This window comes from Mobula birostris, chromosome 1 (genome assembly GCF_030028105.1).
Source record: "Mobula birostris isolate sMobBir1 chromosome 1, sMobBir1.hap1, whole genome shotgun sequence".
In the NCBI taxonomy this organism is placed as follows: Eukaryota; Metazoa; Chordata; class Chondrichthyes; order Myliobatiformes; family Myliobatidae; genus Mobula; species Mobula birostris.
In genome coordinates this window covers 173,877,885-173,903,574 of record NC_092370.1, presented here as the reverse complement: position 1 = coordinate 173,903,574, position 25,690 = coordinate 173,877,885, and the positions used below count along the sequence as shown (strand labels likewise).

The 25,690-nt window shown below is 42.3% G+C and overlaps 1 protein-coding gene across 14 annotated transcripts in view; it reads right to left on the bottom strand.

The window, feature by feature from the left end:
* The window catches only part of LOC140201702 (alpha-(1,6)-fucosyltransferase), an 889,182-nt gene that overhangs the window by 288,618 nt on the left and 574,874 nt on the right, over window positions 1-25,690 (bottom strand). The window lies entirely within an intron of this gene.

The window sequence follows — 25,690 nt, the reverse complement described above, 5'->3', positions numbered from 1 at the left end:
ATATCTTTGTGTTATGGAAAGGCAATATAAATCAACAATTGATACCCAGATGGTACAGAATCACCGCAGAACCAGCATCAGCATACCAGCATATGTTAATCAGCATCAATGATTATGACAGAAGTAACAATTGTTTGAGTGTTGACATGTACCTGTTGAACTGCATTTCTGTAACCATGTACAAACCTCTCTAAACTGACATAAGCCAACAGTCCAACTATTATTAAGTTAAAACATCCTTCTTTAAATATGGTCTTTTCCATGCTGATCTGAAGAGGCAGTGGTTTAAAACAGCTTTTTGAGAGCTTATTTATTACATTACTTATCAGGTGAAGAAAAATTCAACTGACAGAAAATATCTTCCCAAATCGATTTTTGTTTCTCCTCTCTCATGAACGTGGCACCCATATTTCTGGCTCTTGCTTCTGAAATAATGGTATCCAATAAGTTATCTTATTTTCTTATTTATTCCCCTGAGGCAGTCACATTATGTAATACTTCAGAGCTTATTGTTATTATATTGCAAGATATCATTTCAAGAAGAATATTTTGGCATTGGAGGGGATGTAGCATGTTGCCCTAAACTCAAGATTTAAGATTGTTTAATGTCATTTCCAGTACACGAGTGTAAAGGAGAACAAAATCATTGGTACTCCAGATCCAATGCAGCGCAAAAAAAAGGAACACAATAATAATAAAAAACACAACAAATATAAATACATATGAAAGCTTACATACAATAGATTGATTGCACGTCCATAAAGTGAAGCTAGGCACAGCAGCGACAGTACATAAGGCGACTGACAGGAAATAATAAAGTAGTGGCTGGGTGGTGGGGGGGGGATTGTGGAGAGGTGGATAGTGGGTGGATCTGTTTAATCAGCCTTATTGCTTGTGGAAAGTAACTGTTTTTGAGTCTGTTGGTCTTTGTGTGGTTCCTGATGGGAGTGAAAAAAATCAGTCCATGAGCAGGGTGGATGCAATACTTCATGATGTTACTGTCTCTTTTCCAGCACTTTTCTGTGTATCTGATACTGGAGCTAAGAGTTAAAATATGAGGGTATCAGGAAACACCACTTCAGTGTTAACAGTCTGGAAAATCTCTGTAAGTTGTTGATGAAGCTGAGCAAACCAAGGCAAGTTAGGACAGACAGGGTAGTTGGGTGATGGAATAGGTGGAGGTATTGATCAGTTACTACCTGACTGAATAACAGAACAGGCTTGATGGATGTGAGTCTCCCGTGTGTATATGAACAAGCAGAGTATGAATGGGAAGCAGAGTGTGCTGATACATTATTAAAGGAAAAGTACTTTTCTCAACAGCTCGAGCAATCCATTGGCCCCCCTGGGGTGAAGGGAGAAGGGGAGAGTTGTTTAAGCACGCAAACACGAGGAATTCTGCAGATGCTGGAAATTCAAGCAACACAGATCAAAGTTGCTGGTGAACGCAGCAGGCCAGGCAGCATCTCTAGGAACAGGTACAGTCGACATTTCGGGCCGAGACCCTTCATCAGGACTAACTGAAAGAAGAGCTAGTAAGAGATTTGAAAGTGGGAGGGGGAGGGGGATTTCCAAAATGATAGGAGAAGACGGGCGGGTGGGGGGGGATGGAGCCAAGAGCTGGACAGTTGATTGGCAAAAGGGATATGAGAGGATCATGGGACAGGAGGCCCAGGGAGAAGGAAAAGGGGGAGGGGGGGAAAACCCAGAGGATGGGCAAGGGGTATAGTCAGAGGGACAGAGGGAGAAAAAGGAGAGAGAGAGAAAGAATGTGTGTATATAAATAAATAATGGATGGGGTACGAGGGGAAGGTGGGGCATTAGCAGAAGTTAGAGAAGTCAATGTTCTTGCCATCAGGCTGGAGGCTACCCAGACGGATTATAAGGTGTTGTTCCTCCAACCTGAGTGTGGCTTCATCTTTACAGTAGAGGAGGCCGTGGATAGACATATCAGAATGGGAATGGGATGTGGAATTAAAATGTGTGACCACTGGGAGATCCTGCTTTCTCTGGCGGACAGAGCGTTGTTTAAGCATGCTGTTTGGGAAGGCAAGTGTGGAAGGCGATAGGCTTTTTTTCTGGCCCTATAATAACCTAGACTAGGTGTGAGAATGACTCCTTCTCCAGGTATGAGATGGGCAGACCAGGTTTTGGATTGCTGAGTTAGTTGTGTACTAGACTTGCTTGTTGGCTCTGTGGATTTAGACAGCAATCCTAACGACGGAAATAAACTTGCTGCCAGCATGAAAAGGACGATGAAACAAGAGCATAGATGGAGTTAAGATAAAAACAGATATGATCGAATTGCATGAAAAAGCCTTGCATAACTTAATACATGTAAATTCAACAAATGAGGAGGAGCTGTTTTCAAGAAATTACTGGATTGAAAGAATGCAAAAGAGATGGTACACACTAGGAGCTGAAGATAGGAAGGTGAGGTATTTAGTGTTGTTACTGCTCTTTTCCAAGGGCAGGTATGAGAGATAGAAACTAGAGTTCACTTGGCATCTGAAGCAGCAAAGTGGTTGGACGTGGAATGAACTGTTTTAAAATGTACTGGAGTGAAGAGCATGAAGGATTATCAAGGAACAGCTGCCTGTGAATATGTAGTAGGGAAGAGGAGGCAGAGATGGAGATTACTAGTAGAGAATGAGTAGTCAAAACAGTGAGGACAGATATTTTCCTAATGAAGGGTCTTGGCCCAAAATAATGAGTAATTTCCCTCCATAGATGACTTGCTGAGCTCCTCCATCATTTACTGTGTTTTACTCAATATGTTCTGCAGAATCTCTTGTGTTACAGATATTTTGAGGTGGGAAGGCAAAAAATCACCATATAAAAAGGTGAGGGCAAAACAACCGGATGTGGTGTTTGTAGTGTGACAAGAATACACATAGATTAAGATGTTAGCTGTCCTGTGCTGGCACCAGTGGGATCAGCAGTTGGTCTGCCACCCGTCTTCAGGAGAGAGAGAGATAAGGAAAACAATGGAGCAGCATTTGGAGTGTAATGAAGGGACGGGAGAGAGAGTAACAGAAGGAGGGAGCTGTCAAGAGCGGCTCCCTCTTTGAACCCTGAACTGTTTGAAGTGATGGACAGGCGATACCCCAGCAGGGGGATAAAAAGGGACAGGTTCGCTAAGGCAGGACACACAACACCCCGAGGTAACGAGACCCTGGAAGCAGCGCGCCTCTCACAAGTCGGTGGGAAGCTTTTGGACGGCTGATCACGGGATCAAGCCATAGACGCTCAGGGTGGAAAGGCACGATCGGCGGGAACCTGGTGTGTGTCCACCCTTGCCTGGGTGCCAGGTTCACCGCAGGGAAACGACTCGTATCTGGAAACGGAGGGGTCACGGTCGGTGACCTCAGATGACATCACAAAGGGCTCGCACGAAAGCTGACTGCGAAGGTCTGTGTGTGGAAGCCGTTTGAATATTCATTCATTTTGCTCTCTCTCTCCTTCCCCCCACTGTCTGCGAACTGAACTGAACTAAATTGAACTGAACTTTGCGTCATTTTGAAATTGGTCATTTACCCTTAGACAACGATAGAGTTTGATTGATCCTGTTATCTTAATTCTGTGTACATGTATGTTTATCATTGCTGAACTGTTGCATTTATTATCCTTTTGATTAGAGTTCTGTGTTGCTTGTTTCTTTAATAAAACTTTCTTAGTTCTAGTAATCCAGACTCCAACTGAGTGATCCATTTCTGCTGGTTTGGCAACCCAGTTACGGGGTACGTAACATAAGTGGGGTTCTCGTCCGCGATTTTGAACTCTAAATTTGGGACGGAGTACATTGATTGGGTCAAAATTCCCGAAAGAAAGAAAAGACAAACAGCAGAAATGGAGGCTGAGGAATTTATAAAGGCGCCGACCTTGGCAGGAAATCGGAATTGGTAGCTGTGGCCAAACGGTTGAATCTTGCTCAAGGGGAAGTCGACAATGAGGAGAAAGGAGATACACAGAGCTATCGTAGAGCACTATGTATCTAAAGGTGTGTTTCCCCAAGGCGAGCTGGAGGTGGTGTCTATTGAAAAACCTCCTGGAGACGCGGTACAGGTGCAGCTTGAAAAACTGAGACTCGAGCACGAGTTCCGGGTACGGCAGTTGGAGTGAGAAGAGAAAGAGAGGGATAGACAGTTGGAGCGAGAAGAGAAGCAGAGAGAGTTAGAAAGGCAAGAGAGAGAGAGAGAGAAAGGCAGCTGGAGCGAGAGAAGAAACAGAGGGAAAGGGAATTCGAGCTGGAGAAGTTAAAGATAAGGGCAGAGCAGGGGCTCGTGCGGAACCAAGGTGGAGGGTTCCAGGCGACCCAGGAGGTTAGGCTGGTTCCCCCATTTGACGATACCGACGTGGATCGGTACTTTCTCCATTTCGAAAAAGTGGCTATAAGTCAGGACTGGCCGAGGGATAAGTGGGTTGTTTTGCTTCAGAGTGTACTGAAAGGGAAAGCCCAAGAAGCTTACTCAGCTTTGTCCGCGGAAGATGCCCAGAGGTATGAGGTGGTGAAAGAGGCCATCCTCAGGATTTATGAGTTGGTCCCGGAGGCATACCGGCAGAGGTTCCGGAAAGCGAGGAAGCAGTGGGACCGCACGTATTTAGAGTTTGTCCGTGAGATGCAGACATATTGTGAGCGTTGGTGTGCCTCGAAGGGGGTAGAGGGGGATTATGACAGACTGCTACAGCTGATCCTGATTGAGCAGTTTAAAGGTTGTGTTCCTGAGGGTATGAGGCCCTACCTAGATGAGAAAGAGGCAGCCACGTTAGTCGCAACTGCTAAGTTAGCGGATGAGTATGCGTTGACGCATAAAATGAAGTTTGCCCCGAGTAAAGGCTACCAGAAGGGTAGTCAGGACGGCGGGGAGAGTCCACCAGAAGAGTCAGAAAGTAAGCCGGGACTAGTGAGAAGGATAAGGTAGACCGGGAGCAGTCTGGTAGGAAGTCTCCTGGGGTCGCCTGTTATAATTGCGGGAAAGTCGGACACTTTGCGTCCAGGTGCTTTGCCCCAAAGAAGGAGACAGGAAAAGGAAAAACTGCGATTTTGACTGGCTGTATCGAGCTGGTAAATGAATCGCTAGGGAAGGACAGGTCTGCCAAAGTTCAGGAAGGGCGCGAGAGGTTTATCTCGGCCGGATTGGTGTCAGTGAAGGAGGGGTTAAAACCAGTTCCAGTGCAGATCTGGAGAGACACGGGAGCGTGTCAGTCACTGATATTGAAGAGTGTATTAGAGTTTAGCTCAGAGACCCAGACTGGGGAGGTCAAGGTCAAAGGTATTGGGGAAGGGACAGAGGCAGTCCCTTTGCACCAGATACACCTACAAAGCAACCTGGTCTCTGGACTAGTCACGATCGGGGTGAGGCCCGAATTACCGATGAAAGGCGTGGAAATCTTGCTCGGTAATGACATCACCGGGGGAATCGTGTTCCCAGTTGTGAGATTGACAAGTCAGCCTGCCAGCATTGAGGCCCCGCCCATGGACTCACAGGTTCATCACGGGACCGCGGTAGTAAATTTAGCTGAGACGTTTCTGCCAGCCTTGTACGAGAAAGGGGTAGAAAGTGAAAAGAAGGAGTGTAGTGAGGCAAGAGGTAGTGAGGGAGCTGGGACAGACATAGCATTAGCCAGGAAAGAATTTGTGCAGATGCAGGAGCGAGACGAGAGGCTGATGGTTTTGGCAGAAACAGCTCTCTCTGACACAGACTTGACAGGGAACTAGTAGGCTATTGTGTGGAGGAGGAAGTATTAAGGAAGAAAGGGAAACCAAGTACCGTACCCGCAGATGAGGAATGGGGGGTGGTGCAAAAGAGTTATGGGGATGAGGTTTTTAACCTGGCCCACAAGGTACCCCCCGGTGGACATTTCGCGGTACTGGAGGGAACAGTTGGTGGAACCATGAAAGAGGTTTACCGGCTGCCCAGGGGGAAGGATGTTATTGATTCTGACCGACGCGAACTGAGACGGTCACAGGCTTTTGATATGCTAACAAACCTAGTCGGTGTTAGCACAGAAATCAGTGAAGCTAGGGTTCCCCCATAAGAGAAAAAAACCATTTTGAAAAGATGAGTATGGTATCGACCAGATGGGAGAAGGCTATTGTTTTGGCCAGGTTGCTGATAAGGTCTCTCCCTTAATCCCCGAACAAAGTGACTCTTTAGGAGAAGTAATTAAACGACTCGCACCCGTGTGTTTGATTGTCCCGAGGCGATGCAAAGAACTGGGACGTTGGGTGGTGTTTGTTACACTAGGTCAGCCTAGCAAGCAACCATCATATAGAATGAGTAATTCAACATTCATATAGAATGACTAAAGGGCTGACGAACACAGAGGTGTGTATTGGCAATGTAATACGGCTGTCTGAAGCCAGCTTGATAGTGAACCTTGAAAAAAATGAGTTCGGCCACGCGAAGGTCACTTACCTGGGAATTGGGTGACACAGGGGCAGCTGGCAGCGATGCAAGCTACAGTGCAGGCTATCTCTGACATCCCAACCCCGACAGACAAGAGGGCCCTCAGAAGGCTCTTGGAGATGGTGGGGTACTGTAGGAAGTTTTGCAATAACTCTGCGGTCTCTACCCCTCCCCCCTCCTACTAAGCCCTTGCGAGAGAAAATTAAGTCGGAATGGGACGAGCCCTGTTATTGTGGTCCGAGGCGAAACCAAATGAGAGGTTACATTGATCGCAATTCATCAGTGTTTTGGCCACTATGAAGTTTGCTAAATTGGAGCCTGGTCTAAGGGATTATTAATAACACGTATAAAAGGAACAGAAAATGTGATGGCTGACTGTCTGTCAGGTGTTGACAACTTCAAACTTGCTGTATTAGCCAAATAGCTGATAAAGATGTATATTTGTGTGTGTATCAAATAATGTATTCATGTTTGTAATTTTTACCCCCCAGTAAAAATCCTTAAAGGGGGGAAGTGTGACAAGAATACACATAGATTAAGATGTTAGCTGTCCTGTGTGATCAGCAGTTGGTCTGCCACCCGTCTTCAGGAGAGAGAGAGATAAGGAAAACAATGAAGCAGCATTTGGAGTGTAATGAAGGGACGGGAGAGAGAGTAACAGAAGGAGGGAGCTGTCAAGAGCGGCTCCCCCTTTGAACCCTGAACTGTTTGAAGTGATGGACAGGCGATACCCCAGCAGGGGGATAAAAAGGGACAGGTTCGCTAAGGCAGGACACACACGACACCTGAGGTAACGAGACCCTGGAAGCGGTGCGCCTCTCACAAGTCGGTGGGAAGCTTTTGGACGGCTGATCACGGGATCAAGCCATAGACGCTCAGGGTGGAAAGGCACGATCGGCAGGAACCTGGTGTGTGTCCACCCTTGCCTGGGTGCCAGGTTCACCGCAGGGAAACGATTCGTATCTGGAAACGGAGGGGTCACGGTCGGTGACCTCAGATGACATCACAAAGGCCTCGCACGACAGCTGACTGCGAAGGTCTGTGTGTGGAAGCCGTTTGAATATTCATTCGTTTTGCTCTCTCTCTCCTTCCCCCCACTGTCTGCGAACTGAACTGAACTTTGCGTCACTTTGAAATTGGTCATTTACCCCTTGACAACGATAGAGTTTGATTGATCCTGTTATCTTAATTCTGTGTACATGTATGTTTATCATTGCTGAACTGTTGCATTTATTATCCTTTTGATTAGAGTACTGTGTTGCTTGTTTCTTTAATAAAACTTTCTTAGTTCTAGTAACCCAGACTCCAACTGAGTGATCCATTTCTGCTGGTTTGGCAACCCAGTTACGGGGTACGTAACAGTAAGCAAAACAGTAACAGAGGGCAAAGTGTGATATTTGACCCAATCATCCAAGCAGCTTGAGTGGGATTGGTTGAGAAGAGTGAAATTTTGATGTGAGCTAAGGTGATACCAGTGTAGTAGCAAGTAAACCCGCGATGCCAGTATGATCATACATAGTTTGGTTACAAAAGGGTTGTGTGAACATACAAGTGAAAAGCTGTAAAGCAGCAAAGAACAAGCAAACTAGAAGCCTGAAACCAGACCCCAACCAACTGAGAGAAGGGGAATGAAGACTAGGATTTGGCTTCCCACCTGTCCTGCCTCCATTAAATCCTGATGAGGTGGGTGAAGTTGTCTTATAAGTCTCACTTAAGCTTAACCCACCGTTTTAACGGATGTTGCCAAGTTCACCCCCAGCCCACAGTGCACCTGCTAAGGTCTTAGCAGTTGCTTTTCACATTGGTTGAAAATGTTGAGATCCTTAATTGTGAAAAACACCTAAAAAACAAATATAAGACAACAAAAGTCTAGATCAGATGGCAAAAGTTTTTAGACCCATCAGCTGAAACATTATAATTCTTTTAAAAAGACTATTACACATCCATGACGTGACTGATTGTAATAAAACAACCAACAAAATAAATTATTCCTTGCCTTTCCTCATCTCATAGATATGACAGAAATTCAATGTAAATAACTTAAGATAAAATAAATTATTGATTCTCATTTACAAAATGTCTTTCTGTCGTAAACCAAGGTATCCATTCTATCGGCTGGTAATATTTAGTTACTGCTACCAATAAAGGAGAAAAAACTGCTTTTATAATGAATCTCCCCTTTGTTATTTTTGCATTTTTGTTAATATTGCCTGGGAGAAATTTGACTGCAATCATTGATTCGCCTTTGGGGAAAGAACTGATTATAACTTAATTCAAATTTCAGAATGATTGAAGAGGGAAGAAAAATTGTACCTGGGAGACAGAATAGTAATTTCAGCAACAACTATAAGTAAAACAGAGCCAAAATAATTTGAGATTTGGCTAGTTTTACAGGCTTGGTTTCAATTGTTCAATTAATTTGAAGAGACCAAGGCCACATCTGAATAAATAGATTAAAGCCAGGATAGAATGAGGAGTGGGTTCTGATTTCTAATGACTGTAAAACATGCCTTGATTACAATAATTTCTTATATTTTTGTCATCCATTTTTAAAGCTTTCATTGTTACTGTCAAGATAAATTTATTCAAGACTCATTTACTCTATGTCATACATAGTGCATTGTGTTAACATAAAAAACATTCTGATCAGGTAATCTCTAGTCCAAATCCTGATAATTTCGCAAATGCAGCAGTGTTAAAGTAAAGCAGGTTAATGAATATGCACCAGAAAACATAATCCCACCCTGAAAAATCAACAGCAGTGAAGCAAAGCTTTTAGAGAGGACATGAGACTAAGCAAATCCAGAAAGGAGAGCAAAAGGCTGAAGGAAAATATAACAGCAACTTAACAGATGAGCTGTTGTCTTCATTGCCTGTTTTATTTGTGCTGCTTTCCTCACTATCTCCATGCCAACCACCCAACACTACACAGACTGCTTTCTGCACACCCCCACCCGCACCGCGCCTCAATCCTTCTTTGACATTACTTCCACCTTCGCCTCTCGAGTTCAGTTGCTTCTTTTCTCTGCACATCAAGTGGAGATGATCAGTGTCACGGGAGGAAAGGATGCAGCTGATAACGAACAGGCTCCATTACACAGAGGTAGGTGCGCTGAATACTTGGCGGATGTAGGCTGACAGTCAGAATGAGGGACATGTGTGGTAGTTGTCACCAGGACACAGAGACAACAATCCAATAGACAGAAGAGAATACTCAAAATGGGAAAGATGGAAAAATGACCAAGTTGATTAGGTAAGGATAATATTGTTATTGGAGGTTGAAGAAATAGGTGGGTGAATAATTCAAATCTCAAATCTTACTGACGAAATCACAAAGCTTTTCTTTCTACATGTGGTAAAGCACTTTATTAGGTACATCTGCTTATTAATGCAAATATCTAATCAGCCAATCACGAGGCAGCATCTCAATGCATAAAAGCACAGTCCAGAGGTTCAGTTGTTGTCAGACCAAACATGACAATGGGAAAGTATGTCATTGAAGTGATTTTGGCCGTGAAATGATTGCTAGTGCCAGATGGAGTGGCCTAAGTGTCTCAGAAACTGCTGATCCGGGATTTTCGTGCATGACAGTCTCGCGAGTTTACAGAGAATGGTGCAATAGACAAAGAAATGTATAGTGAGTGAGAGAAAATGCTTTGTTAATGAGAGAGGTCAGAGGAGATTGGCCAGGCAACTTCAAGCTGATTGAAAGGTGATAGTAACTCAAATAACCACACATTACAACAGTGGTGTGCAGAAGAGCATCTCTGAACGCACAACATGTCAAACCTTGAAGTGAATGGCCAACAGCAGCATAAGACCACACACATACACTCAGTGTCCACTTAATTAGGTACCTCCTGTATCTAATAAAGTGGTTACTGAGGGAAGGAATTAGCACCTTATATTTTCATGTTGTAATTAACTGAGTAACAGACATTACAACATAAATTTGTGGTCAGTGAATGCTATGGTTTATTCAATGATTCTTTCTACACATCAGCATATAGGAGGGAGATGAAAATCTGGATCAGTAGTGCTACAACAACAAGCTCTCATTCAATGTCAACAAGACTAGGGAACTGACTATTGACTTCAGAAGGAGGAAACCAGATGTTCATGAGCCATTCCTCCTTGGGGGATCAGAGGTGAAGAGTGTCACTAACTTTGAATTCCTGTGTTATCATTTCAGAAGACCTGTCCTAGGCCCAGCACTCTAGTGCAATTATGAAGAAATCATGGCAGGGCATCTACTTTCTTAGAAGTTTGCAAAGATTTGGCATGACATCTAAAACTTCAAGTAACTTTTAAAGATACGCAGTGGACAATATATTGACTAGTTGCCTCAGTGCCTGGTATGTAAACACCAAAGTCCTTGAATGGAAAAACATACAAAAAGTAGTGCAACGACACACACAAAATGCTGGTGGAAAGCAGCAGGCCAGGCAGCATCTACGGGGAGAAGTACAGTCGATGTTTCGGGCCGAGATCCTTCGTCAAGACAGTCCTGACGAAGGGTCTCGGCCTGAAACGTCGACTGCACCTCTTCCTATAGATGCTGCCTGGCCTGCTGCCTTCCACCAGCATTTTGTGTTTGTTGCTTGAATTTCCAGCATCTGCAGATTTTCTCGTGTTTGCATTTTTAAAAAGTAGTGGATACGGCTCAGTCCGTCGTGGGTAAAGCCCTCCCCACCACTGAGCACCTCTCATAGAGGTTGTCGCAGGAAAGAAGCATCCATCATCAGGGATTGCCACCACCCAGATCATCCTCTCTTCTTGCTGCCGCCATCAGGAAGAAGGTACAGAAGCCTAAGGACTCATACCACTAGGTCTAGGAAAAGTTATCACCACTTAACTATCAGACTCTTGAACCAGTGGGATAACTCCACTCAACTTCATGTTCCCCATCACTGAACTGTTCCCACAACCTATGGACTCACTTTCAAGGACTTTTCATCTCACGTTTTAAAAATCTATTGCGTATTTATTTAATATTGTTATTGCTTATCTTTTATATTTGCACAGTTGCTGTATTTTGCACATTGGTTGCTTGTCTGTCCTGCTGAGTGTGGTCTTTCATCGATTCAATTATGGTTCTTAGATTTACTGAGTATGCCTGCAAGAAAATGAATCTCAGGGATGTGTATGGTGAAATATATGTACTTTGATAATAAATTTACTTTGTACTTTGTAAATCCAATCAATTCTGACAGATTCTAGTCATGTCTAATCGATCAGAAATTCTATTAAAAATTCTGCTTGCATGATTATCAAATAGTTCCTGGAAACCTGTACTGTTGATAAAAGACTTTCATCTATTTCTCATCAGAATGACTGTCTTATAAAATTCAACTAGACCAGTAAAACCCAATCATCTCTTTTCATTTGTCCTTACAATGTAGGAGGAAGCCAATTTGCCCATTGAGTCCATATTGACTTTGAGAGCAATCTCATCAATTCAATTCACAATTTCCCTTTCGTCTATTGTGTCACAAATGCCCATTAACATCAATAACTTCTCAATTCTCCTTCCATCCAACAACATCAGAGACAATTTACAGCAACCAATATGCCTTAGAGATGAGAGAGGAAACTTGAGGAAGTCCACACAGATACAAATAAAGGTAAAAATTCCACACCGAAGTCAGAGTTGAACGTGGGTCACTGGAGTTGTCTGCTGTGCTGTCTCTTTTTGAATGAATCATAATCAGAATCAGGTTTATTATCACTGGCATGTGACACGAAATTTGTTAACTTAGCAGCAGCAGTTCAATGCAATACATAATATAGAAGAGAAAAGTAAATAAAAATAACAATAATAAATAAATTACACTATACCTATACTGAATAGTTTAAAAAACGTACAAAAACTGTACAGTATATTAAAAAAAGTGAGGTAGTGTCCAAGGGTTCAATGTCCATTTAGGAATTGGATGGCAGAGGGGAATAAGCTGTTCCTGTATCGCTGAGTGTGTGCCTTCAGGCTTCTGTACCTCCTACCCAATGGTAGCAATGAGAAAAGGGCATGCCCTGGGTGCTGGAGGTCCTTAATAATGGACGCTGCTTTTCTGAGACACTGCTCCCTGAAGAAGTCTTGGGTACTTTGTAGGCTAGTACCCAAGATGGAGCTGACTAGATTTACAACCCCCTGCAGCTTCTTTCAGTCCTGTGTTGTAGCTCCCACATACCAGATGGTGATGCAGCCTGTCAGAATGCTGTCCATGGTACATCTATAGAAGTTTTTGAGTGTATTTGTAGACATACCAAATCTCTTCAAAACTTCTAATGAAGTATAGCCACTGTCTTGCCTTCCTTTTAACTGCATTGATATGTTGGGACCAGGTTAGATCCTCAGAGATCTTGACACCCAGGAACTTGAAACTGCTCACTCTCTCCAATTCTGATCCCTCTATGAGGATTGGTATGTGTTACTTCATCTTACCCTTCCTAAAGTCCACAATCCGTTCTTTCCTCTTACTGACATTGTGCCAGGTTGTTGCTGTGGCACCACTCCACTAGTTGGCATATCTCACTCCTGTATGCCCTCTTGTCACCACCTGAGAATCTCCCAACAATGGTTGTATCATCAGAAAATTTATAGATGGTATTTGAGCTATGCCTAGCCATGCAGTCATGTGTATATAGAGAGTAGAGTAGTGGGCTAAGCACACACCCTAGGGTGCGCCAGTGAGGAGGATATGTCATCACCAATCCACACAGACTGTGGTCTTCCGGTTAGGAAGTCGAGGATCCAATTGCAGAGGGAGGTACAGAGGCCCTGATTCTGTAACTTCTCAATCAGGATTGTGGGAATGATGGTACTAAATGCTGAGCTATAGTCAATGAACAGTATTCTGACATAGGTGTTTCTGTTGTTCGGGTGGTCAAAAGCCATGTGGAGAGCCATTGAGATTGTGTCTGCCATTGACCTATTGTGGCAATAGGCAAATTGCAATGGGTCCAGGTCCTTGCTGAGGCAGGAGTTCAGTCTAGTCATGACCAACCTCCCAAAGCATTTCATCACTGTCGATGTGAGTGCTACCGAGTGATAGTCATTAAGGCAGCTCACATTATTCTTCTTCGGCACTGGTATAATTGTTGCCTTTTTGAAGCAAGTGGGAACTTCCACCTGTACCAGAGGGAGGTTGAAAATATCCTTGAATACTTCTGCTAGTTGGTTGGCACAGGTTTTTCAGAGCCTTCAAAGCTTTCAGAACTTTCAAAGCGGGGCATAGAAGGAATTGAGTTCATCGCTGCCATTCATGCTATTGGGTTTCGCTTTGTAGGAAGTACTGTCTTGCAAACCCTAACAGAGTTGGCGTGCATCTGATGTCACCTCCAACCTCATTCAAAATTGTCTCTTCACCCTTGAAATAGCCCTCTGCAAATCAAACCTGGTTTTCTGCTACAGGCCTGGGTTACCGGACTTGAATGCCACAGATCTAGCCTTCAGCAGATGACGTACCTCCTAGTTCATCCACGGTTTTTAGTTTGGGAATGCACAGTAAGTCTTTGTAGGCACACACTCATCCACACAGGTTTTAATGAAGTCAGTACAACTGCAGCATACTCATCCAGGTTCGAAGATGAATTCCTGAATACAGTCCAGTCCACCGATTCAAAGCAGTACTGTAGGCGATCCTGCGCTTCCCTTGTCCATACCTTCTTGATCTTCACTACTGGTGCTGCAGTCTTCAGTCTCTGCCTATACTCAGGGAGTAGAAGTACAGCCAGGTGATCAGACTTCCCGAAGTGAGGGCGTGGAATAGCACGGTATGCATTCTTGATGGTGGTGTAGCAATGGTCCAATGTGTTGCTTCCTCTGGTATTGCAAGTGATCTGATGATGAAAATTGCTTTAGTGATTTTTTCAGACTGGCCTGGTTAAAATCTTCCAAAACGACGGTGAAGGCGTTAGGATGCGCTGCTTTGTGCATGTTGATCCCATTGCTGAGATCATCTACAGCTTGACTAACATTGGCCTGAGATGAAATGTATACTGCTACCAAAATGACCCCAGAGAACTCCCATGGTACGTAAAAAGGACGGCACTTAACTGCTGGATATTCCAGGTCTAGTGAGCAGAATTGGGACAGCACTGATATATTTGTGCACCAAGAAGAGTTGATCATGAGGCATACTCCTCCACCTCTGCTTTTGAGAGACCCTATAGATCTATCCTGACGGTGCATAGTAAACCCATCGATCTGAATCGCTGCATCCCCTATGGAAGGAGTTAACCAGGATTCCGTGAAATAAAGGTCCTAATGTCCCTCTGATTCAGCACACTAGCTGTGACATCATCGATTGTATTCACCAGAGACTGCACCCCATTTCCCTAAGCACACTTGTAACCCTGCTCTGCACCCGCACTTTCTCCGTGGTATCCTGCATGGGCACTTCCAATCACAATCAGTGTTGTTTCCATCAGTTTTGAGCAGCGATAGTTCGTTTAAATGCATTAAAACATTTTTGTTAATTTTACTGACCTTGGAAGCAACTGTGCTTTGTAGCGCTATCAGGCTGAAATGGGAATACTTAATCATATCCATTGAGTGTACTGCTGCTGCTTGAGTTGCTCCTAGGCACCCCGGAATGTACAGATTCATCATCGGTACCTTGTACTCATTCCAGTGCACACTGTTGCCCTGATACAAAAAACTTCGTACCACCAATAAACATTTCTATCTGGAGTTGTTTGGCATCTCTCTTTCCTGTACTCCTCAAATGCAAAGGAATCAAGACTTAGATTTATATAGGATTGGGATGCAGAGCCCATTGGGATTAGAATTATTAAGAGAAATGTAACTCTCAATAAATATTTTAAAGTATTAGAGCGCCATAGTTGATAGATGGACCTTTACTTCCCCGATAATTACCACCAAAGGTTAGAGGATTAGCCTGTTTTTAATAAAATGATGGCTAATAGAATTACTTACCTTTCATTTTACTGGGCATGTTCAGTTATAGACTAGACTCCGTTTCAAGTCCAACTTCAAGTTTATTGTCATCCAACATATAGACGTGTACTTCCAAATGAAACAATGTTCCTCCAGAACAAGGTGCACAACGTGGTACATATATAGTGGCATGCAAAATTTTGGGCACCCCTGGTCAAAATTTCTGTTACTGTGAATAGTTAAGTGAGTAGAAGATGAACTGATCTCCAAAAATCATAAATTTAGAGAGGAACCATTCTTTTCAACATTTTATGCAAGATTAGTGTATTATTTTTATTTTGTACAATTCTAGAGTGAAAAATGGAAAGGAGCACCATGCAAACGTTTGGGCACCCCTAGAGATTTTAGCTCTCAGATAATTTTTACCAAGGTCTCAGACCTTAATTAGCTTGTTACGACTATGGCTTGTTCACAATCATCGTTAGGAAAGGCCAGGTGATGCAAATTTCAAAGCTTTATACTCCTCAAACCTTGTCCCAATAATCAGTAGTCATGGGCTCTTCTAAGTAGCTGCCTAGCACTCTGAAAATTAAAATAAATGATGCCCACAAAGCAGGAGAAGGCTATAAGAAGTAGTTGTCAGGTAGCTGTTTCCTCAGTTTATAATGTAATTAAGAAATGGCAGTTAACAAGAACGGTGGAGCTCAAGTTGAGGTCTGGAAGACCAAGAAAACTTTCCGAGAGAACGGCTTGTAGGATTGCTAGAAAGGCAAATCAAAACCCCTGTTTGACTGCAAAAGACCTTCAGGACGATTTAGCAGACTCTGGAGTGGTGGTGCCTTGTTCTACTGTGCAGTAACACCTGCACAAATATGACCTTCATGGAAGAGTCGTCAGAAGAAAAGCTTTCCTGCATCCTCACCACAAAATTCAGCGTCAGAAGTTTGCAAAGGAACATCTAAACAAGCCTGATGCATTTTGGAAACAAGTCCTGTGGACTGATGAAGTTAAAATAGAACTTTTTGGCCGCAATGAGCAAAGGTATGTTTGGAGAAAAAAGGGTGCAGTTTCATGAAAAGAATACCTCTCCAACTGTTAAGCACGGGGGTGAATCGAACATGCTTTGGGCTTGTGTTGTAGCCTGTGGCACAGGGAACATTTCACTGGTTGAGGGGAGAATGAATTCAATTAAATACCAGCAAATTCTGGAAGCAAACATCACACCGTCTGTAAAAAAAAGCTGAAGATGAAAAGAGGACGGCTTCTACAACAGGATAATGATCCTAAACACACTTCAAAATCCACAATGGACTACCCCAAGAGGCGCAAGCTGAAGGTTTTGCCATGGCCCTCACAGTCCCCCGACCTAAACATCATCGAAAAACTGTGGATAGACCTCAAAAGAGCAGGGCATGCAAGACGGCCCAAGAATCTCACAGAACTAGAAGCCTTTTGCAAGGAAGAATGGGTGAAAATTCCCCAACAAGGATTGAAAGACTCTGAGCTGGCTACAGAAGTGTTTACAAGCTGTGATATTTGCCACAGGGGGTGTTACTAAGTACTGACCATGCAGGGTGCCCAAACTTTTGCTTCAGGCCCTTTTCCTTTTTTGTTATTTTGAAACTGTAAAAGATGGAAATAAAAAAATAATCTTGCTTAAAATATTGAAGAAATGTGTCATCTTTAACTTCATGCCTTTTGAAAATCAGGTCATCTCTTACTCGCTTAGCTACTCACAGTAACAGATATTTTGACCAAGGGTGCCCAAAGTTTTGCATGCCACTATAACTCACACACAATACAAAAGTAATATTACCACAAATAAATTAACAAATAATAAGATGCATTTATGACACAAGCCAAAAAGTAAACAATATAACACTACTTCAATGACCACAGCATAACTGAGGTTAAGTTGTTTTTGACCAGCAACATCTGATGAGTTCATGTCCCTGCTCAATGTTACTACTAGTCTGCACAAACATTATTTGCAAACTAAACAAAATTTTAAAAAATGCAACTACATACAGAAAATGCTGGAAACACTTCTTATGTGAGGCAGCATCTATGGAAAGAGAAACCGAGAAAAGGTTTCTGGTTTAAGATTTGCAAACTAAGACTTTCTGATTAGGATCTTCATGCTTGGCCTCATGAATGTTTAAAGCATTTTCTGTGTTTATTCAAGGACCAAAGCATTGGTGCAATCATGAAAAAGGCATGCCACTTCTCTGGTCCTTCAGGAGTTTGAAGATATTTGGTATGTCACCAAAGACTCAGATATTTCTATAGAGGTATAGTGAAGAGCATTCTGACTGACTGCATCGCAGCCTGGTATAAGCATCCAATGTACAGAATTGCAAAAGGCAAGTTGTGGAGTCAGCCCACTCCATCACGAGCACAACCCCCTGCCATCAAGGATATCTTCAAGAGGTGGGGCCTCAAGAAAGCAGAATCCATCATCAAGCATTCTCACCGTCCAGGGCATGCCCCCTTATTATTACCATTAGAGAGGCGGCTCAGGAGCCCGAAGACCTACACTCAATGATTTAGGAACAGCTTCTTCCCCTCCACCATCAAATTCCTGAATGGTCCATGAGCACTACCTCATTATTCCTTTATTTTTATTTTTGCAATTTAGAGATTTTTTTTGTCATTGCTGCAGAACAACAAATTTGATGTCTAATTCTGATTCTGTCATTTTGTAATATTAACCAAGTGGCATTAGTCAGTAACACTGAATGACTAAAGTGGTTCAAACATTTCCACCTTGCTCACAATGATGGTTCAAAAAATTATAACAATGCACCCCCCTTTCACCTACCACTGCTCCTTGGACAGAATGCAAGATACCCTTTGACCTTCTTACTACTTCCCATCACAAATTTTATTTTGACACAAGACTTTTAATTCTCTATGGGATAAAGTTAAAAATAGGGGCCAATTAATGAAATTATGTGTCATTAGTGTAGTGTCTCTTGCTTGTCAAATGGATAGGATGGGGTCTAAAACACCTGGCTATCCAGAAGTTCCTTTGCCGATGCAGAAGTATTTTTAGCAAACATTTTTTTAAAATCAAACATTTAGTTTCTTAACATCTCAAACCATCTAAAATGTCTGAGTAGAAAATTGTTTATTATGATGAGCATTTTCCTTCTTCTTTGTTCTTTAAATATGAAAGGAAAAATCCATCACTGGAACCCCTGCATTTGCTTACTAACTACATATTGGAGTTGACAACACCGTTATCTTCCTGCTTCAATGGGCTTACACCCATCTGGATGAGCCAGGCAGCACTGTGAGCATCATGTTCTTTGATTTCTCCAGTGCTTTTAACAATATATGACCTGCTTTACTAGGGAGTAAGCTCATAGAGATGCAGGTGGATGCACCACTAGTGTCCTGGATTACTGTCTACCTGTCCAAATGGCCACAGTATGTGAGATTGCAGAGCTGTATATCAGATACTGTGGTTAGTAGCACAGGGGCACCTCAGGAGACTGTCCTGTCCCCCTTCCTGTTCACCATCTGCAACTTCGACTTCAGATACAACTTGGAGTCCTGCCACCTGCAGAAGTTTTCGGATGATTTGGCAGATGTGGGCTGTATCAGCCGAGATCAAAAGGCTGAGTACAGAAGAGTGGTGGACAACTTTGTTGAGTGGCTTGTGCTGAATCACCTGTAGCCCAAAATCACTAAGACAAAGGTGTTGGTGGTGGACTTCACAAGAACATAAGAACATAAGAAATAGGAGCAGGAGTAGGCCATCCAACCCATCAAGCTTGCCCCGCCATTCAATAAGATCATGGCTGATCTGTTCGTAAACTTAGCTCCATCTACCTGCCTTTTCCCCATAACCCTTAATTCTCTTACTATGTAAAAACCTGTTTCTTAAATATATTTAGTGAGGAAGCCTCAACTGCTTCCCTGGGCAGAGAATTCAACAGATTCACCTCTCTCTGGGAAAAACAGTTTCTCCTCATCTCCGTCCCAAATCTTCTCCCCTGAATCTTGAGGCAATGTCCCCCAGTTCTAGTCTCACCTAAAAATGGAACCACTTTCCTACTTCTATCTTATCTATACCTTTCAGAATTTTGTATGTTTCTAGAAGATCCCTTCTCATTCTTCCGAATTCCAGAGGGTACAGTCCCAGGTGACTCAATCTCTCCTGATAGGTTAACTCCTTCATCCTCGGAATCAACCTGGTGAACCTCCTCTGCACTGCCTCCAAAGCCAGTACATCCTTCCTCAAGTATGGAGACCAGAACTGCACACAGTACTCCAGGTGCGGCCTCACCAGTACCCTGTATAGTTGCAGCATGACCTCCCTGCTCTTGAATTCAATCCCTTTGGCAATGAAGGACAACATTCCGTGTGCCTTCTTAATAACCTGTTGTACCTGCAAGCCAACTTTTTGTGATTCGTTGATTGTAAGGAAGGTGAAAACACCTTGCATTTCCATCTCCAACAAGAGAACAGATGTGGAAGGCATCTAGGACTACAAATACTTGGGAAATCGCCTGGACAATAAACTGGACTGGACTAAAAGTTCAGGGGTTCTGTACAAGGCCAGAGCCAACTATATTTCCTAAGGAGGTTCCAGTCATTCAATGTCTGCAGTACTGTGCTGCACATGTTGTACGACTCAGTGGCAGCCAGCATTCTATTCTACGCTGTGGTCTGCTGGGGCAGCAGGGTGAGAGCAGCTGACACCAAGAGGATAGATAAGCTTGTCAGAAAGGCTAGTTCTGTTCTGGGGGTGTAACTGGATTCCCTGGTGGTTGTGTCTGAGAGGAAGATGCTGCAGAAGCTACACAGCATTATGGACAATCCTTCTCATCCTGTCCATGACATACTGGCCAAACAGGAGCACAATCAGTAACAGACTGAGTCCACCCAGGCGCACCACTGAAAGCCACAGGAGATCCTTTCTCCCTGTGGCTATAAAACCCTACAACTCCTCCTCCTTAAGCATGTAAGCATATGGTTTCATTGCACATCTGTATTTTGCAATATTACTTTTTAATGCACATTTTGTATTTTAAAGTATATATTTCTGACTGAGCAACCTTGCAACAATAATTTCCTTTGGGATAAGTTAAGTTTTATCTTATCTTAAAGCATGCACAGGACAAGACCACTGAACTTCCCAAGTCATTCAAAGCATTAATCATGAAAAAAAAGAGAACAGCATAAACATAATAGCAGGATCTGCAACTTCCCATGTCTAAAGCTAACCAGAAATACAAACTGTATAAGTGACAATATATACACTTCTTAACTGGAAAAACTGAGAGAAAGAGTGCAAGAAAGAGATTAAATTACACCCACATTGTCCTTCTGTCTTTGAAAATGTGATGAAATTGTCAACACCCAATTTGTTGAAGATTCAAAGTCTATATCTCCCACTGTGCAAATTTCCAGAGATCCTAAAATGAGCATCTTGCTGACATTCCAAAACTAAAACATACTTCACTCTGGTATTTAATGCATCACTTCATAACAGACATTTAATTCAATCCTGTGCTTCCCATCTATACAGAAACCTCCTGATTCATGTAATGCATTGATGGACTAAGTAGAAAGTAACTTAAAGCATGGTATTAACAAGATTATATTTACTTAGAGATTCACTTTCAGCTGTATTCAAATTATGTATGGTGCCGCTGCAAAGTGAGTCAATTTTCTAGGGAATACAGTTATAGGTTAATTGCTGCCTAAATCCAGAATCAAGTCACATCCTTACACCATGACAAAGCAAAAGGAATCTACTTAATTTGCATTCCATAACTTTAACCTCAGCATGAAGGTTAGATTAGGCTGCTAAACCAGATAAGAGCCCATGGCATTACAAGAAAGATAGTAACCTCAATAGAACATTGGCTGAATGGCAGGAGGCAAAGAATGGGAATGAAGGGATTCATTTTGGATTGGCTGCCGCTGACTAGTGGTGTTCCACATGGGTCTGTGTTGGAACCGCTTCTTTTTACATTGCATATCAATGACTTGAATGGTGAAATTGATGACTTGTGGCCAGTTTTCAGACAATATGAAGATAGGTGGAGGGGCAGTTAGTGTTGAGAAAGCAGAGAGGCTGCAGAAGGGCTTAGACAGATTAGGAGAATAGGAAAAGAGGTGGCAGATGGAATATAATATTGAGAAGTTTATGGTCATGCACTTTGGGAAAGGAATAAAAGAACAGACTATTTTCTAAGCTGTCAGAAAATTTAAAAAAACTGAGGTGCAAAGGGATTTGGGAGTCCTCGTACAAGATTCCCTAAAGGTTGCAGGTTGAATCGGTGGTGAACAAGACAAATACAATGTTTGCATTCATTTCAAGAGGAGTAGGATATAAAAACAAGGATGTAATGCTGAGGCTGTATAAGGTACTGGTGAGACCTCGCTTGGAGTATTATGAGCAGTTTCGGCCTCTTATCTAATAAAGAATGTGTTGACATTGGAGAAGCTTCGAAGGAGGTTCATGAGACTGATTCCGGGGTTGAAAGGGTTATCATATGAGGGCGATTGAAAGCTCTGGGTCTGTACTCACTAGAGTTTAGAAGAATGAGGGGGAAATCTCATTGGAAGCCTATCGAATGTTGAATGGCCTAGACAGAGTCGATATGAAATGAATGCTTCCTTTGGTGGGGTGGTCCAGGACCAGAAGGCAACATTTCAAAATAGAGGGACGTCCACTTAAAACAGAGATGAGGAGAAATTTCTTTAGCCAGGGGGTTTGAAGCTATGGAATTCATCGCCACCATAGGCAGCTGTGGAGGCCAGGTCTTTGGGTGCATTTTAGGTGGAGTCTGGTAAGTTCTTGATTGGTCAGGGTGTGAAAGGTTATGTTAAGAGGAAAATGAATCAGCCAAGATGAAATGGTGGAGCAGACTCAATGGGCCGAATGGCCTAATTCTGCTTCTCTGTCTTGTGCTCTTATTAATTCTCTGATGTCAATGCATCATGATGTTCCACCTACAACCCTAGGAAATATAGAACAGTACACTTCAAGAGAATAACCGTGTCAAACCTCAATAGCAACACCAGGATAAACAATAAATTCTTTATACTTATGTGAAGGTCACACAATTCTATCGCTGAGCAGCATTTCAATAAAAGGAGACAAATTGCAAAAGCATTCATGTCACACAATAACTTTTCCTCCCCCTTTCATCTCATTCAAAAAGCTGCATGGTTGGAGGTATTTTTATGAAAAATATCAGACGATTGCTTTTTACCTCAAGTATCTGGCAAATGTTTTGTTGGAATAATGCTTAATCACATAAAATATTCAACGAGGCTGTAGGTGTAGGCTCATTTTGGGGGTCTTTAAGGTTCATGATCCTGGATTCTGGTTACTCTTTGGCTGTTTGATCGTGGTGATCAATGCTTCGGCAAAGAATGGCCCTATGGTCTGCACTGGGCTAGCGCCGCCATGTTGATCTGAACCAAATAGATTACCGGTTTGTTGTTTGATATCCTATGTGTCGTTTGTTCGCTTTTAGCCGTTTGCACAATCTGGTTTTTTTCGCACACTGGGTGTTTGATACTTTCTTGAATGGGTTCTTTGTTTCATGGCTGTCAGCAGGAGAACAAATCTCAGAGCTGTATTCCATATACATACTTATATCGTAAGTATACTTTAAATCTTTGAACTGGCAATATTACTGGGGCACATAAACCTCTAGCCTAAGTAATGTGTAATTGTTCTGGCCATATTCTCTATTTGGCAGCCATGATAAACCACTCTTTCCCTTCCTCTCCCAGAAGCAAGGGGTTCCTTCATTTGCTTTGTGTTTCTGAGTTTCTCTTGTATAACATCCAAACATTACCTTCCACTTCTGGCTTGTGGTAAGCTGAAAATCTATCAAATGATTCACCAAAAAGTATCTACTTAACAGCACCAACCTTTTTCCTCAACTCATAATGCTCTATCTGATGGTTTAGAAATATTGAGAGGAACCAATTCTCACATTATTGCACATAGTAAATGGGCAATATTTTGAGTATCAAGATGCTTGTTGATGTACTGCACAGTGCCTAAGTGGTTCTAAGTATTTTTATATGCAACTAATTATCAAGTTCAGAAAGTTAAGTTGATAATTTAAGTTAGGACTTCATTGACTATATAACATCTCCAGTAATTTTCAGCCAATAAAATGGTATGCAAGTGCAATGACCATAGTAACCTGTGAGATGCACCTTCTATAGCAAATAATTAAATGAGCAGGTATGGCTGGATTTAGACACCTCTTTCTGAGGCAAAACACTACTATTCAGCTGTTTTTACAGACCTGACAACAGAGTCTTGTAGTCAATTCCAGAAATAAATTTGGCAACAACACAAGTGGATGGGATAGAACAAATAAATTAATGGTTAATCTCAGTCACCAGTATTTACCCTGTTCGTAGTTATTTAGCTTACTGAGAGAATGTATCATTAAGAATGATGTATAATTTCACAATTCCCTTTTGTTGCTTCATTCTAACAGCAGAATCTATGATCCATGAAGTTAATTATAAACATGAAAAAATGCATAGATAGAGATTGCTTTGCTGTCAGATAGCATACACAGAAATCGAACCATCTATGTGTAAAGTAAGTCACAACTTTTTCCCTAACTCTAACCTAGTTAGGTCAGTTGTGATCATAATTGCATTTACTTCACCCTCAACTGAACACACTGAATGAATTTCAAACAATGCCAAAAGGCACATCTTTGTGAAAATCCCCATGGGGAAAATGATAACCTGAAGTTAAACTCTCTGATACCATTGAAAACATCAGGGCTAGGATTCTGAACAATGAAGCTATTTTCCCTGATTAGCAATGGCTGAACGTTGTTAGAAAAGAATTGGACAATGGCCATACACTTTCCAACAATAACCAGTGGAAGGAATCAAGTTTACACCTGGTGTTAAGAAAATGGGGGGAAAAAAACAAGCTAAGTATAGCGAATGGTTCTGAAAAGATCCTACCTGGCCAGAGAGTATGACCGGAACTTACAGGAGATCAAAGAGTCCAGAAAGCGAAGATTCCCTAAGGCTCATGCTGAGGATTCCAGCTTTATCCCACCTCAGCCAGGCTCATCTAGAATTAGGATGCGTGCTTATATATTCTGAGATTTGGAACAAAAAGGTAATCTATTTATATTTAAAATTATTTTATTTAATTTCATTCTTTTTAATTATTCCACACTGTTTTGATGGAGTAGATTGCACAGATGACTGGCCACTGAGAATCACTGCTACATTACATATGTGAGTATGTTCAACTCCTCCACAGTTCAAATTACAAAGTAAAATTTACATACATGTCACCACACACAAGCCTGAGATTCTTTTTCCTGCGGGCATACTTAGCAAATCTAGAGAACAGTCACTGTAAACTATAAACACTAGGAACTGTTAACTGTAAAAAAAACTGTGCTGATGCAGAAATAAATAAATAGCAATAAATAACAAGCATGAAATAACAATATAATAAAGTCCTTAAATGAGTGCAGTTATCCCCTTTTGTTTAAGAGCCTGATGGTTGCAGGGTAGTAACTGCTCTTGAACCTGGTGGTGCAAGTCCTGAGGCACCTGTTCCTTCTACCTGATGGCAGCAGCAAGAAAAGAGCATGGCCTGGGTGGTGAGGATCTTTGATGATGGATGCTGTTTTTCTATGGCAACGTTTCATGTAGGTGTACTCAATGGTTGGGAGGACTTTACCCATGATGTACTGGGCCGAATCCATTACCTTTTGTAGGATTTTCAACTCAAAGGCATTGCTGTTCTCATACCAGGCTGTAATGGAGCCAGTCAGCACACTTTCCACCACACACCTATAGAAGTTTGCCAAGGATTTTGAGGACATGCTGAACCTCCGCGGACTCCGTAGTAAATTGAGGCACTGTTGTGCTTTCTTCGGAATAATATTTATACGATGGGTCCAGGACAGGTCTTCTGAGATAGTGACACCCGGGAATTTAAAGTTACTGACCCTCTCCACTTCTGTTCCACCGACCTTTGCTGGCTCATGAACCTCAGGTTTACCTCTCCTGAAGTCCACTCCCAGTTCCTTAGTATTATTGACATTGAGTGAGAGGTCGTTGTTATGAGAGCACTCAGCCAAGTTTTCAATCTCTCTCCTGTACGCTGGTTCATCACCCCCTTTGATACAGCGTGCACAATGTAGTTTAGGTACATGCACAACTCCTCTGGAGGCCTCACACTAAGGCTTTGGCTGATTTTTTTGGTCTATTATTGCCCAAAGCCTCTTTAATTAAATTAGAGTAAGTTCATGTTTTAAAATACTTTACAGCAATTTTTATAGTTTTGAATATCTCTAATTATGATAACTCCTTAGTTATCCAGTAGTGCAATCCAAGAGGTGAGGTG